Source organism: Vidua chalybeata, chromosome 7, assembly GCF_026979565.1.
Source record: "Vidua chalybeata isolate OUT-0048 chromosome 7, bVidCha1 merged haplotype, whole genome shotgun sequence".
Lineage (NCBI taxonomy): Eukaryota > Metazoa > Chordata > Aves > Passeriformes > Viduidae > Vidua > Vidua chalybeata.
Window position 1 is genome coordinate 9,706,098 of NC_071536.1, and position 16,536 is coordinate 9,722,633.

Consider the following 16,536-nt stretch of genomic DNA (forward strand, 5'->3'; position numbering starts at 1 on the left):
ATAAGAAAAGTCCAAGAAAATCTTTTTGTTTGGGCACATTTCTGACATCAGCAGGTGAAACCCAGGCAATTGATACAAGTGTAAGACTTAATTACATGCTCAGTATTCACTGAGTGCTCAGGTTGAATAGCAAAGCCTTCCACGGAGTGGTTTTTTTTTTCCATTTCACTAATACCAGGGCAAAACTCAAGTATATTCTGTGATTCTTTTTGTTTGTTTCTAAGTTGCACAGGTGCCACTGACAGCAAATGTAGCTGAATGCTTCTGAGACAGTGCACTTGAGTATGGCCAGTGCACACATCCTGGTCACATCCATAGGCATGGTTCTGTTTCAGGAGTATGTAAGTGCCCAGCATACTTAGAAACTTTTTAACGTATTCTGCCAAGTTTCCACATAAAAATAATGAAATACGCTTTGTAAAAGCCAAGAAAAATCTACTTATAAGAAATTGTTATACTTTATATAGTCTAACACAGAAATTTTACCCTTTTTCCCTTTTTATTGCAAGGCCTCAGCAAAGCAATTTTGGCCAACTTCCAGATATTTCAACAGATTTTATTATTTGTGTGATGGAAGCCCGAGAGCATAGATCACCATTTAATATGTTAAAACACCCCTGCACCAGAGACTTACTAAGGGCACAATGATGAAAGAAGCATTTGATTCTAACAGATTAAACCACATCACCTGGAGGAAGGCTGGGGGCTGCCCAGCCTGCACAGAAAGTGCAGCTCCAGAGGTTTTGTACAGACCTAGAATGCTCCTACACCTGGAAGTTTCCAGTGCAGAAATGAACTCCAGAACCACCAAGGGATGAGGCACTGCTGCAAACTCCAGGCTCCTGCATCCTAAGAGCTGGATTAATGTTAGGGGGGGAAATTCCCCTATGTCATATAGCACAGTATCAGTGTCAGAAATGCCTGAGGCTGAGCTTCCCCAGGGAGAGAGCTCAAAAGTGAACAGACTGGAAAAGAATGTAATCCTAAATAAGCTTCCTGTGCCTCGTGTACAGACACAACTGAACTTCTTTTAAGGAGAAGTACTCAGGGGCTTGGTTTGGGTTTTATTTGTTTGGGGTTTTCCCTGGGTTTGTTGGTGTTTTTTTTTTTTTGGTAATTAACAAGGGAGACAAATATAAAAAGTTTTGTACTTTCCTGAAACAATAAGAAATGTGAAAAAGGGTAAAAAAACTTGGCAAGCTTTTAAGAGCAGTAAAATAAATCCACAATCAAATACAGATTCTTTTGCATTTCTGTATTCTAATGAGGAATTTCTCATAAATTCTTTTCAGAGCAATCTCAAAAAAGGATTGACATTCACACTGGACTTTCATGTTATCCTCTTTTCCTCCAAATGCTCTGCAGAATTAAAAAAAAAAAATGCAGAGATGACTGGTTTAAGTCAGCTCAAGGGACAAAGTCCAGTAAGGAGGCACATAAAGTTTGAGTTCATTATCATTTAAATCTGAAAACCCAGGAAATACACAACTGACAGCCCCTTCCAAAATAAGTAGGATTTATTGCTTTCTCAACATAAAACCATATTTTGTGCTTTTTCCCTTGCTATACAAGCTGTCATCACAGTCACCCTGCTAAAGGGCTGATCTTTTCCCAAGAAACTCCATTTTAGAAGCAGGAAAGGTCTATAAGGGATTCAGACAGCCTGGCAAGTTTGAATTTCATCTCCAGCAAGATAACATCTATGCTAAAATAAAATAACTAAGCAAATTCATAAACACAGTTCATTAGGAAAGTGCAGGAGGGTTTCTGTGAGTGAAAACTCTGCTAGTCCTGAAAACTCTGGAAATGTCTAACAGCATGTGAGTGAAGGGATTCCATGAACATAGCACAGCTGCAATTTCAAATGTTATTAAAAAAAGAAAAGTTCCACTGGACTGGAAGAACCAGCCATTTCTGGACTGAGTGCTAATCCAAGGAACAAAAGCAAATAATAATGCTTAACCATTGCTGTGCAGGGTGAGGCCAAGTCAGAGACATTCCCTAAGTACTGGTTTCTGTCAACATCGTCATCCATGACCTAAAAAAGGAAATTATTAAAGGATTTCAAGCCTTTCTAAATCAAATGCTGCAGCTAAACAAGAAGAACTCCAGAAAAACTCCACCCCATAACTGAAAAAGCAGACAAAATATGACAAAGAAGCCTCAGTGGAAATCCTGTATATTACTGTTCCTAAGCACCATAACATCATTCTGCCCACTGCAACTATAGAAAATTCCATATTTAAAAATAAATTTTAGTTATCAACATGAGGTTACAATACTGCTTGGATATCCTCAGTGTTTTCTTTTAGCAGCTCTTTCACAGAAGAAAAAAAATCACCACAACACAAAAAAAGTCTCTCTACTACGTATTTAAATTTCAAAAACATAAAAACTAAAGCAGAAAATAAATGTTAGAAGACAAATCAAGCTTTTAATTTAACAAAATACCCATAAACACTTCTCACATTAAAATAAAACCTGCAAGTATGTTAACTTTAATGATAACTGAACAAAGAACAAAACAATTGGACTGAATTATCCTATAAATTTTTTGATACTTGGAGGAAATTCTGATCTAAGCAGAGGAATAAAACACTGCTACAATCTCTAAGGAAGATGTACAAGCAACCTTTGTTAAAATGACACTGCCCCCATTCCTTTCCAAGAAATTTAATTTGTAATGGGAAACCTGTATTGCACCTGGTCCCTTTGATATTTTTTATTATTTTCAAAAACACTGAACTTTACTTTTGGTGGTTGCAAATTCATACAGCTACACTCTCAGGGAAAAGCTCCAAGGGCGGAAAAATACTTATGAAATGAAATAAAATTCTGCATATTTTAAATGTGGGCACAGAATGTGACAACAAATAGGTTTGTGCCTCAGGATGGTTTGTGGGCCTCACAGAACACCAGCAGTGCTGAACTGTAAGTGCCATTCAGTGAAGGTGAGAGGGGTCTCACACAACAAATGCCATTTAGCAGATCCAGGGTGTTAAGAAAAAACACAAACTACTGTGTGTAAAGGCTATTGAGAACCTAGGATAAAACTAAAATCTACATTGGAATGAAGAAAGGACTGAGAAAGCTTAATCTTAATGCTTAGCAATACTTCAAGACTTAAAAATCTGGAGTGAGGCTGGTTGCAGTATCACAGTAGTTTAACTCTTCTGTATTTGCTCTGAAGTCAGTTTGGTGGGTTTTGTTTTTAAGGAAAGGAGGAAGAGAAGCTGAAAAAGCTGAAAGCCTAACAGAGCTCACTACAGGAAACCGAAGTTGAGCTGCAGGATGAGTTGCTCATCTCTAAGAGATGAAGTTTTTATTAATGTCTTAACTAAATATACACTTGTTATTTATCTGTTAGATTCCATATAAATGACAGGGGTGAGGTGATGGAACCAACGATGAGCAATGACCCCAGAACAAAAATAAGTACTTGCCATCATTCAGGTTAAGAGAAGATGACAAAGAGCACATTTACTCTAGTCATTCTAAGAATAGAAGCTCATAATCTATTTTAACTGCTAGATATTTTAATGGCCTGCAGAATATCTCTAACTACATAGAACAGAAGCCTTAAAGGAAATGAAATTCTCAGGGAAAAAATATGATCTAATTAAAGCATCTACAAACACGTTTCAGAAATGGGAAAGAATATTTAATTTTGTCAGCAACATCTGCAAAATGTTTTAATATGAGATATCTATAACCCTCCTGACTTCCAGATTTTCAGAGTATGTCAGGATGTTTTACAAAACACATTAATTGGTACAGCAGTAGTTTGAAGCAGTGCACACCATCTCACCGGAAAAAGAATGTCAAGAAATTGTGGCTGGTTTTATTTCACATCCCTGTCTCTGAACTCTGCCTCAAGCTCCTCTGTCATATCCCAATGGTACTAATATTTGTAATTATAAAGATGCCAGAAATTGTGAAGATGTTATAAGATATCTAAGGTATACAAGATCTGATATCTTATATAAGGTTATAAGATATCAGATTTTCAAATTAAATTTCGGCAGCTTTACTTTCAGCAGCAGTCTCTTGCATTTGTGATTTGTTCTAAGTTTTTTTTTTCCCTTCAGTGAAAGATATTTCTTTGGCTTGAGACTTTCCCTGGTATTTCATATTCTTTTTCCTGAGGGCAGGAATTTCATATCATTTTTCACTGGGCTACAAGTATACAGGTAGTTGAAGCATCTCTCTTTTCCATTATTAATTGTGTAACTTTGGACAAAACCAGAGGTACCCAAGACAGATAATGCAAACACACAGCTCCATACTGGCAACATGAAACAGGGAAAGAAGTTTTATTGTCCAGTGCAAATCCCCACCAAGCACATTCTGAAAGATAGGAGTGCTTTAGCTACAAGCAAAATTTTGGCAAGATAATTTTCTCCAAGCCTTCATTCTGGAAACATGTAAAACACAAGTTTCATCACCTCTGCTTAGTTTTCCAGTGTCCAACAGTAGCTCAGGACACTTGTTGTGACAGTTCTCCCTGGGGGACACAGGATCTGGGGGAGGAGAACCACACTGCTTTGGAGGTGAAGTCAACCATTCCTACAGCAGCAAATGGAAAAGGACCTGAGATGTAAGGGAACACTGAATCCATGGACACCTGAGCAATCCACAATGTCCTTTGGGGAGCCAAACAGATGGGTTAAAATCCTGACACACAGCTCTTCAGGCAATGCTCCACCTATACATGATAGGACTTTAGGGGAAAGCATTGTTTTGTGCTCAGGGTACAATAGGATTTATCATTACAGGACTGTTATTCATTTCCTCAGCAAATTTTCATTTGCTAACAGCCCAAGTTCACTTAGAAGTTTACTCCACTAATTGTCTTCTCTACATATGCCTGTAATTCAAGGTATTTTACATTGGTTCATTCTCATACTCAGTATTGCTGTATCTTCTTGTTTCTAAATGCTCAGAGTAATGAAAGTGTTTAGCTACCTAATCAAACACTTCTCACTTACTGTGGAAGTTACTGACCTCTTTTTGTGCCCTGGCTGTTTGAGGAAAAATTCTGATTTCTGAAGCTACCAACAAAGCTGCATATGTCAGTTCTAAATCACTGTGAATCCATCAGATTTATCTAGAACAATTCAGACCAGAATACAAAACTTGAATAACACTATATCTGAAAACAGTGGCTCAAAATTAAACCAGTTGAATATCATCTACATGCATAGAAGTATCCATGAGATTAGTTTATATGACAATTTTCTAATTCCAATAAGGAAAAGAGAACAGAAAGGCAGATCTAGAGTACATTCCTGGTCAGTCAAACAAAAATCAGAGAAGAAAAAAACTGTGGAGGAAAATTCATTCCCACAGATGGGATCTTCTCCAGTTTGCAAGCGAGGAACATAAGACACTTATGATAAACAGAATTGTTTTGTTTTCAGAGCTGTCAGCCTGGTACCCTCTATGATCATTACATGAACTTCCATTTCACATTCAAAAGGAGAAAAAAAAAAATAAATCACCTGGAATTAATAGAAGTAAAATGTAAATTTATCCTGCTTCCTGCAAGGTGACCACTTGTCACACAGCCCATTGAGATTCCCTACAGGCCTGAAAATAAACTTCCCAAGCCAGAAAGTAAACTTCAGCTGTGTGTAAGGCTGAGAGCTTAATGCGTGAGCATCTGTTCCTGCAGCTATTCCATTTAAAGTGCACTGTCATTTCCAAGCTGCAGTACAGGTGTCCTATGCCACCAGTCTTCACCAGAAACTTCCCATGTATAGAAATATTTTCTTCCTCCTGTTACTTTTAATTGCATCATGTGGAATTACACTGAATAAAATATTGACTTCTAAGATTTATATAGCTTAAGCAATAATGCAGTTGGTAGCACCTCTTGCTATATTTTCTCTCTTCCTCTATGGCAATTTTCTAAGCTTAAACACGTTAGCTGCTGGCATATGGCATGTTAATACACATGTTGTGGGAGTAATGCTCTCAATTTATCTACCAATAGTTGGCAGTGTTCACTCAATTCTCTACAGCATGACAGCTATTCCAGAGGGTAGCCAAAAGTGACACACTGTCTGGGCCAGGGTTATATGCTAAACTTCAATGTTTTATGTGGGCACATTACATCATTCCATGAAAATTAATTTTTAGTTAAAAAAACAGCAAGGATATTAAACTTCCATTCTGCTTCCTTATCTTTGCAAAGGTTCGGGCTTAAGACATTATCTTGTATTCAGCTCAAGAACACCTCCATGCTCCTGGTAGTGCCCTTTCCTTTCATATTTTTCCTTTTCTCTTTACTGTTCTTCCTAATTAGGTTCCCATTAATATCATACCTCCTAAATATAAAGAGGTAGCAGTGATAACCTAGACTACTTGCCTTCTTTCTACCCTGATTTTAATGGGTTTGCCCTGACAGAAGCCTGTGGAGAACCTCCCACTTCAATACTGGCATCACTGAAGGCTTTATTATCGTAGTTTGTGTGATTTTAAACAGCTTTTCTGTCATTCTGAATCTATGAAGACAACATATAGATATTTTCAAGGACAAAGATCATTTGGCACTAGTCAATCTTGAAAAAAGTCAGCCCTCAAAGTCTCCCCTGTTAGCAGATGGCTTTGTGAGCCAGTTACAAGCTTCACTTCACATCTTCCTTCCCTCAGTGCTTTGAAGAAATACATGCATCTATATATTTGTGCTCCTATATAAATACATATTTCTATTTTTTTGCATTTCAGTCTTTTGGCTAAATATATAATTCCATATTTCTCTCCACTTGCTAATTTTACTTTGACAAACTTTGACAGATGACAAGAAATCTTCTCTTGTGGCTTTCCCACATTCCTTTGGGCCTGATTGCATATCCACAAACAAAGCTGTCAGTGAAGCCACCTGCTTACTGACAAAGCAATGTGCAAAAAATAAAGCTACACGGTTTTTCAAATTGCATCCAAAGAACAGCAGACAATCCCAAAAGAGCCATGAACCAGGACTTGCTCCAAATCAGAGATGTGCTAACTTTGTTACCAAATGTGTGGACTAGCACAAAACAAGTCTTTTTTTTGCCTTTTTTTTCATCCCTCAAAACTGGAGACAGAAAAAATGAAAGAGATGTCACCATTCTAAGTACTCTGCAGAACTCATTCCCATGAAACAAGCAAAATGCTCCAGATTAACATCTGCTGCATGAGTACAGGAAGTTAAATCAGCTGATGTGGTGCTGGTCCCACCACAAGGATAAACACACAGGAAACACCAGCAAAATATGATGTACCAATTAGTAAAAAACAATCAACAGTACAGGCTGGGAACTCACTGGCTGTGAGCCTAAAAGGCTACAGATCCTTTAATATCAAAATGGACAAAGAAAAGGAGAGAAAGGAATGATTGTTTGCACTTACGCAATCATACAACAGCCATTCTGTACTATTTCCCACATACTATTGTATTTCCTCATCCTTTAACATTAGTATAGAAACATGTGGGTGAATATATCTTCCTTTCATATCCTTACAGCTTTTTCTACAGACACATAGCCAATGCATTTCACTTTTATAACATACACTGAAGTTGAAAAAAGTGTGAGGACATCTCCATTCCCAGTTCCTTTTCCATTGTCTTCTAGACAACATTTTTATTAACACTATGTTTTATATTTGCCAACACTTCTAAAGGAGTGAGAAGCAATACTCAGATTGTAGATCAAGCTAAAACAACCTCCCAGACTGCTCTACTTTGGACCAGGGCACCAGCTGAAGTCTGAAGCAAAATGTGTTTCTGCATGTCATTGAAGTACAAAACACAGATAAGTGCCCAGTTTTATCTCCAGACATTTCCTAATAAGAGACAGATAACTGTCCATTTTTGCTCTGCTTTGCTCAAGAGGGGACCCATCAAGACCAGATATGAAAGCATTTTTACAGAGAGTCTAGCCTGCCTCTGAGCTTCAGGGCAGGCATCTCTGCAGTCCCTGCTTCCCAAACACCCAGAGAGGGGCACCTCTGGCTTCCAGCCCCTGGCCAGCACAGCTTTCCTTGCACAGAAAAACAAAGGAAGGAGTGGAAAACCAGCACATTCACGTTTAGTTCTAAGGCACACAGGAAGAGATACTCATACTTCTGCAGTGGAGATACCTGCAGCCTGTAATTGTTCCCTGTTAAGAGGCTTTTCAACAATGATAATTTCAACTACAAAATTTGGAAGCTTTACAAAATCAAATTGCATTTTTCCTGATATTACCCTTAGAACACTTATTACATTAGAACACTTTCTCCTGAAAGCACACCTCTAGCAATGCATATTTTTAAGATACACAACCAAAGCTCTCTTGCATTCTTACCTGATCAAATAAGAGCTTTCCTTTTCATGTTATATCATCACAAGCTAATTCCCAAATACTATTCTCTAGAACTGTAGCTAAACTGGCAATTCATTTCAAAGGAAATTTCAAGGTAAAAATTCAAATTCATTTCAAGGAAAAATCTGAACTACTAACTTTCTTATAATTGAGAGCATACGTTATTTTAAACATCTGTAAAGATCCATCACAAGGGATCATGGGAACAGCAAATGAGCCATACTCTACCTATAAAAAATCATTAAGGGTTTGACACCATAAATTACTAGCAATGACAATGAGCCTTTACCTATAGCAGTTTGCATTAAAATTTAATTGTAGGTATAAGGAGGTGTATTGTTTAAAAAGCAAGGAAGAGCTTGCAGTAGACACAGGACTGATAAGCTGTTTATATTTGATTTTGTAGACCTTTTGCAACACTATTTCATTAGAAAAAACACTAAAATTTGTTGTAGTTTGTCATATAAATTTATCTGCATAGACTCTTCCCAGACACATAACCAAGAACTTATATAAAGCTTTTTTTTTACTGCTCTCAGTTATAGAGTGCCACAGTTTTAAAGAAAAGCAAATATATCAAATTCTCAAGGTGATTTTACCAAGAAGAGTCACATATACATATAACAAATCTAAATTAGTTACTTGACACATGCAAACGGTGGCCCTTCTCAAGAGTCCTAATGAATGAGAGACTGCTTCCAGGAACCTGGTCTGTAGCCACATTCAGGAAATAAACCAGTTAGAATTCTAAAAGGTTGGTTCAGCTAGGAAAAAGAGAAACATGGAACAGTTCATTGGAACATTAAAGAGCCATGAAAATATTTCTGCTCAGGAACTTGTAACAGTGTTCCTGTTACAATTTAATATTCCACCATCTTGGATTTGAAGAGGCAGAAACCTTGCAGTTAAAACTGGGAGCTTTTTTCCTCAAAATAGAGGTAGTGAATTTGGGTTCAATAATCATTAAACAGGCACAGAGGGATGTACATTTTCTCATAGTTCTGTTTCTGAAGGCATTTGGTAGCAAATGAGTCCTTCAAATTGGACTCATCATTACTCAGTTTTACAAGACAAGTATTGCACTGAGCTAATTGTGCATAGCCACCCAGCTTTACCTTTAAGCACAAGCTCCCTCATTACTTCCTTGGGATTTTAATAGATTTGCTCTCTCTTAACAAGAGCTGCACAAATAAACAATTACTTTAAAGGTACATAAGAAGAAAGCCTGAAGTTTGGTCACGCCTTGTGCTGCAGGTAAACGGAGTCAGCAGGTCTGACTAGAGACAGCACAGGGCGCTGAGAAGGCTCAGAGCACACACAAGGGAGAACAAGGGAGAACAAGGGAGAGCAGTCAGTGGAGGTGTCTGAGCACTTCCCTGGGCACCCTCAAATGCTGCAGTTGGGCAGCAAAAGCCAAGGGCCACTCAGCTATGGGCAGAGCTGCATCATCAGCGTTGGATATTCACACACAACAGTGGAGTTCTGCAGTAAGTGAGCTGTGTTCTATGTGTTTGCAGAAGTACTGCACTGGTGTTATCCCATGTAATAACTGAGGGGATTTCAGGAATGCAACCAATCTTACTGAGCTCTGCAGCACCTCTGGCAGCAGTCATCTACAAGGTGCTGTAAAGACTCTAAAAAGACCTTACAGAAGTAACTTCCAGTTCAGAAGTCACAAAAGAGGATGAGGACAAACAAGACCTACAGAGCAAGCAGACTCACCATTACAGCAGCATTAAAGGAGAAGTGCTTCCTGGTGCGTTCCAAAGGACAGCACCTACTGTAGCAGAGGTTAAAAGCAAGCACATGCATTGACTTTCCCCTCTAACACGATCTATCATGTACTTTAGACCATCTGGTGCAAAAGAACTCTTACTTATCACACAGTTTAAATGCATGGAAGAGGCACAACCACCAAATTACTGTTAGAACTATAAACAACTAGCATGTTGTCTTTCCTTATGCAAGACTATTCACTTACACACTTTCAAGTCCATTACTCTCTCCTGTCCTCAAAATATGGTTTTGCCATTCCCTAAAGACACATTTCCCCTCAAAATTCAGGGTTGGCTATTCAGCATGTTTCCTCAGTCTGGGATATTTGTCTTCCTAAATCTGTGTGACCAATATGAAACTTGCTGTCAGACTTCTTTTCCTTATTTCTTCTTTGGAAATGGAAAAATAAAGTGTGGGAAAGCATGGAAATCTCACACAAGTACCCAGACTAACCCCAGAGCTACTCCCCCTTCCAGGGAAGGGATGCATCTCACTGGAAGGCAAAGAACATCTGTTCTTCAGCAGCCACCATCTTCTGCAGATACAAAGTCACAGGGGAGAGAACACTGGTACCATCCACTCTACCATAAAACCCCACCACCAGAGACATGTTGAGTAGTATTTGATGCAGAGAAGTACACCAAACCTGGGCTGTGTCAACAGAAGCACAGCCAGTTGTTCAAGGCGAGCAATTGATCTTCTTTGCTCTAGTCAGACTGTCTGTACCTATTGCAGTCATTACTCCAGAACTAGCAAATTAATGGTAGCAATAAAGTATAAATAGTCAGTGCACAAGTCCTTTGAAAAGATATTGAGGCAACTTGGCTTGCCAGAGTTGGGAAAAAAAAAACACATATAAATATATATATATGAAACATGTATGTGTGTATTTATATTTTTATTTACATAGATATAGCTTTGTGAGGGACCTTGCAGTAGCTCTCCAGTAATATCCAGTACTGAGGGGCTGACAAGATGGTAAAGTCTGTCATGATGCACAACAGGAAAATGAGGGACAGCAGGCACTAATTGAAAAAAGCTACTCTGATGGTACAAAGGGAAAAGAGTCACTACAAAAATAATTAAGCAGAGAAGCAGCGGACCAAAGAGGTTGTGCAACCTCCATCCTGGGCGGCTTTCAAAACCCAACTGGACAAAGCTCAGATGGATCCTCACAGCTGACCTACTTTGAGCAGGATGTTGGATAGGTCCCTTCCAGCCTCAATAATTTTGTGACTCTCCTCTCAGCTGGCTCTTTAGCTAGAAGCTTACAAAGCCAATTTAATGCCTCAGGTCACCAGTTTCCTTGTTATTCAGTAATATTGAGTTCTACAAGATGCAAAATACTACTATATTTCATTCATTCCAGTTGGATATTCCTTTTTTTATTTACCTTTCTTTTTTTGTCAATAGGCAATTTTCTGCAGAAAAAAAGTTAGCAATAAACAAGACTCATTAAAGAAAAATAAGAAATATAATCAAATGCTAAGTGTCAAAGTCTGAGTTTTCAGTTTTAAATTTAAATTTTAAACCTCTTCAAAGAACTTAAAACACATGTGTTTTAAGGTTTCGTGGAGGGAAGGGGCATTGGAGTTCTAGTTCTCAGTAAGTTCTTTGATCTACTAATCTTAGTGCATTTTGCCACAGCACTCTACTCTGCCTGAAACAGGAAAATGCCCTGGTCCTCCTAGGCTGAGCAGTAGCCTGGCCACTACCTCAAAAAACCCATCAGCAGTATTCCTCTTTTGTCACAGATCCAGGTGTCATTGCCCAGGAAAGTAGATTTCTGTTCTTCCTGTGCTAACTTTGACCCTTGGAAAAAGAGTATTTCATTGCTTTATTTGTAAAATTGAAAGTTATACAGAGCAACACCAGAAATATTTCATCTTTTGCCAACAGACATGTTAATAAAGAGCTAATCCTCTCATGTTTATGTCAAAGCTGAGGCAATCCACAGCACCAATGCAAAATCCCTCACTCATCTTCTTCCATTTATGCTCTGTTAATCACATAACATTATTACAAACAATACAGTAAACTAATTACTGTTCAGTCACTTTTTGCTTCCACACTATAAACCAAATTACTTGCTCACAGACGCATTCTCTCTGTGCAGATGAACTGTTTGTTTGTTCTCTTTCCTTCCAGGCTGTTTAATGCCACTTCAATTTGCAGACAACAAAACCTTAAGGATGCCTTCTCACATAACTGGGGCAAGGGTTCTTGGGCTGTGATGGTTTCTGGGTTTGGGTTGGGGCTTGGTTTTTTGTTTGAGGGGTTTGGTTTTGGTTTGTTGTGTTTCTTTGGGTTTTTTTGTTCTTTTTTTGCAGGGGGTGGTGAGAAAGGAGAGAGCAGCAATGGGAGGAAGGAGTATGTGTTAAAATGGCTTCAATGAATTTTCTCCTTGGCTGTCAGAGTCACTTTTGAATGCTGTACGTAAAATATTCTACAAAACCTAGAAAAGTCCATCTGATTCATTACCCTGTAGTCTTGTGAGATTAAATTGGTGCAGTAGTTCAGTAAAAGCAAGCACAAAGCAAATTGCACCTATTACTTCCTCACATTCATTACAAATACCTTTGGGCACGTCAACATTCTGCTGAACTATTGCAACTAAAGTATCATGAACCCTGTATATTTGACGTATAGTATGAAGAGGGAGGTTTTAGCCCGTGAAAACAGAAAGACTTTCAGGGAAAAATTTTAAAACAATCCTCTAAAGAAAAACAAGAAAATAGAATCAACATAAGCTTCTGAAACAGACAGCGGGGCAAAACCATGCCAGCATCGTATGGTTTGGATTACTGAATATTGAGTTCAGAATATTAGAATAAATATTGAATACATTTCAAAACATTACTGCATATACTCACCAGATTCAATGCTATTTATGAAAGCAAATCAGAATGTGTTCTGAAAACTGTTATGTTCTGAAACTGAACCTGAAGACATGTATTCATGCATTATTTGTCTCCTATTTGACAGGGAAGCACGAAAGGCATTAATATATGAATCAGTGTACCACTATCATTTTTCATAGCATGATATCAAATCTTGCCATCCATTTTTGAGAACAATGAAAAGCTTTTTCACTTGCAAGCTAAGAAATGTAGCATGGAAACTATTTCAAGCTTCTAAGGTCATTTGAAACAATCCAGGTTTTGAAACAGAAGTATTTTACATAAATGAAAGATTCTCTTGGTACTATAAAGAGCATTGCAAGTCTACTCTGTTGATTTATGAATAACAATATACCACAAACACAACTATGTCATATTTGTGTGTACAACTCATGCTTCAATGAAACACTACAGACACTTTCAGCAGAGAAAGCAACAGACACTTTAAAGGCAGCAACAAAATTAATTCATCCCAGAGAGGTTTCATTTGCTCCAACAAAACCTAAGAAGACTTAAAAAAAGCTCAAAGGCTAGGGAGGAAAGCCCTCAGTACTGAATTGTGGACCACAAGCGAGACAAGTACATGGCACAAAAATCTGTGACAGGACTTGTCTGATGTTTCTAGCATATTTCTCTCATTTGGTGTATCCAAATTCATCTTCCACACAGAAGTCATATGGCCAGCCCTTAAAACAATTTGCACTTCATGACTAGCTCTGTATTGCTTAATTAGGGATAAACTGCTTTCCAGCTTTCAGCTTGCTTGGAAATACTAAGACAGTACTTTGTCATTTCTTTGTGCCAAATAACTACTACATGTCATTTCACATTACGTTTTACACCAGTTGAGAAAAGTGCATCGTGCACTTTGTGAGCACTAAAGGCTTATCTCCTTCTACTACCAATTCTTTACTCTTTCCCTCATCTTAAAAATGCAGCTGAGCTTTGAGTTACGGTTTCTACATCTCAATAGTCACCTCTTGTTTTCACCCTAAGCCTCTGGAAGAAATGGCCTTTTGTGAATGCCCCTTAGGAGCTCTGCTTTTCAAAACCCAGGAGTACTTGTCCTACTGTGGCCATGTTCTGGAACTCAAAAAGTACTGCTCTTTCTGCAGTGTGCACAAGGGAAACTGCTTATTAAAGAATTGAGGTGTTTTCTAGTAGTATTACACTAGAAAAAATTATTTTGTTTTAAACATATGCTCCAAATACTCTACAGTCCACCCTGGTGAGCATATAAAGAAATCATTGAAGGTCTCAATTTTTTATGTTTTTGTACCAAATATTTGGTCCTGAATAATCAAGTGAAATCCAATTTCCTTTAAAATATTATGCACAAAAATAGCTCAAAAGGCACAGAAACCATCCACAAAGAACTCATCCCAAGATAAGTAAAATCAGTAAATCTCTTATCACTTTCAATGCAAAGCACTGATTTAAATTTTCTTTATTAAGCTCTCATCATTATTCTACTTATTTCTGCTTTTTTCCCCCAACAGCAGACTGCATTGCAATAAATATTTGTATATGTATTTGAGAGATACTGAGTGGTATTAACGTTTAGAATAACTGGGATAAATTAAGGGAATTGTGTTCATTCAATAAACTTTCCTTGGCAACTATCACAGGACATACCCCTAGACTCAGAAGCACAAGGAACTATTTGCCACACAGCAGACACATCCAACAGGTCATGTTTCAAATAATCAAGGACTGCTTTACACTGGCTTTCTTGCTTTCCTTCCTTGCAGCAACCTTTAGTTGCTGCCCCCTCCTTTCATTAAGGACTTATTTACACTAATGAGTGATTACTCAATTTTCATTTCCTCATTCAGCATAAGTACCATAATATTGCCATATGATATTTTATTCAAATAAAATTTTTGAGTTTTTAATCAGTGCAGCAAGGGTCTCCCATATCGCATTCCTTCCTCGCCTTCTGCTAGATACTAAGCCAACTGCATGGAAAAAAACCTAATTAAAACTCAAAATGAGGACCATAGGCATTTATGGTAAGTATAGAATAGTGATTTTTTTTTTTTTTGCTACTGTAATTAATTGCAAGAGTTAAGCTCTAATTTTTTACTTTTTCTTCAAGAAGATATAAAGCCAAAATAAAAATCTTGAGTTTTTATTCATGTTGCAACTATTAAGATCTCCATTTCCTTTTACTACTTCAGCACTGTACTCTATCCTACTGGGGGAAATAGCCATAAGGGTGTTGTTTGGTTTCCTTTTTACACTAATAACTCAATCATAAATGCCACATACAGGCTTGAAGTTTAAAATTACATTGATTTTGCAAATTAGTCTTCACCTCCCTATATTTGGGCCAGTTGACTTTTTTCCCCAAAGTGCTAAGTTGCTATTTCAGGTGGAAAAAAAAGTTTGAAAAATGCTGGGTACTCTGACAGCCACACCATTAGCAGCGGGGAAAAAAAAAAAAAAAAAAAAAAAAAAAAAAAAAAAAAAAAAAAAAAAAAAAAAAAAACCACAAACCTACTTACAAATCCTACAGAAGCATCACATATTAATGGCATAAAACATCAACTTTCAAGGTGCTGCCTAGAGTTATGAATCCCTGAAGCACTAACTCATTCTCTGTCCTGTTCTCCTGTTCCTAAAGTCAAGGTGATCATCTGCTCTCACCGGCAGCCCTAAATACAGAGCCCAGTGGCAAGGCTCTCTCAAATTCCTTCACCCCATCAGTCTGGCAGAGTCCACATTCACAAGCCTTCAGGGCATGCTGCAGGCTTTATCTATTTATTCAGGCTTTTGCCTGAGGGAGGGCTGCAGAAGCAAAGGGAAGGTTGGCAAGTTCTCTTTATTTGCAACGAGGTCAATTTTATGTATTAATTTATGTACATGTGCCTAGAGATTATGATAGGCACATTTCATACAATAGCAAACAACTTTAGCCATAACCTAATTAACTTTGACTAAGGAAGAAAAGAATTCTCCAGGTCTCCATTAGAGATAAATTCCTGTAAAAACTTGCCATGATCACAGATGCTACCAAATAAGAGTCTGTCTGATCTTTAAAAGAAGATAAAAAGTGCGTTTTCACACACTGAGGCACACACATGAAAATCAAAAGCCAATTTATAAGTTGCATGTAAGTTTTGATACTATCTGAGCCTTTCCTTCAATGCCGTTTGACTTACTGTTGAGTAACAAAAGAAAAATTCTTCTTCCCTGTCAGTATAACTGTAGGCATAATTTTCCAAGTGTTCTAAAGTTGTAGAAATAGTGTAGTTCATGAGACTTGGAAAAAATAAAAGGAGCTGCTTAGAATAAGAGTTCCCTGAAAAGGAGCACAAAGTGGTAGATTCATGGTGTTATACTGAAATAATACAATCAATACAAGAAATCAACTGCAAAGTGAAACTGATTGCTGAATACTTTGTGACAAATCTAAAGAGACTTTCCTGCAGGTGTTGGTTTGACCTATTCCCTGAAGAAACAAGACAAGCATATTAGATTGGCAAGCTCAGGGTACAGCTGAAATATAA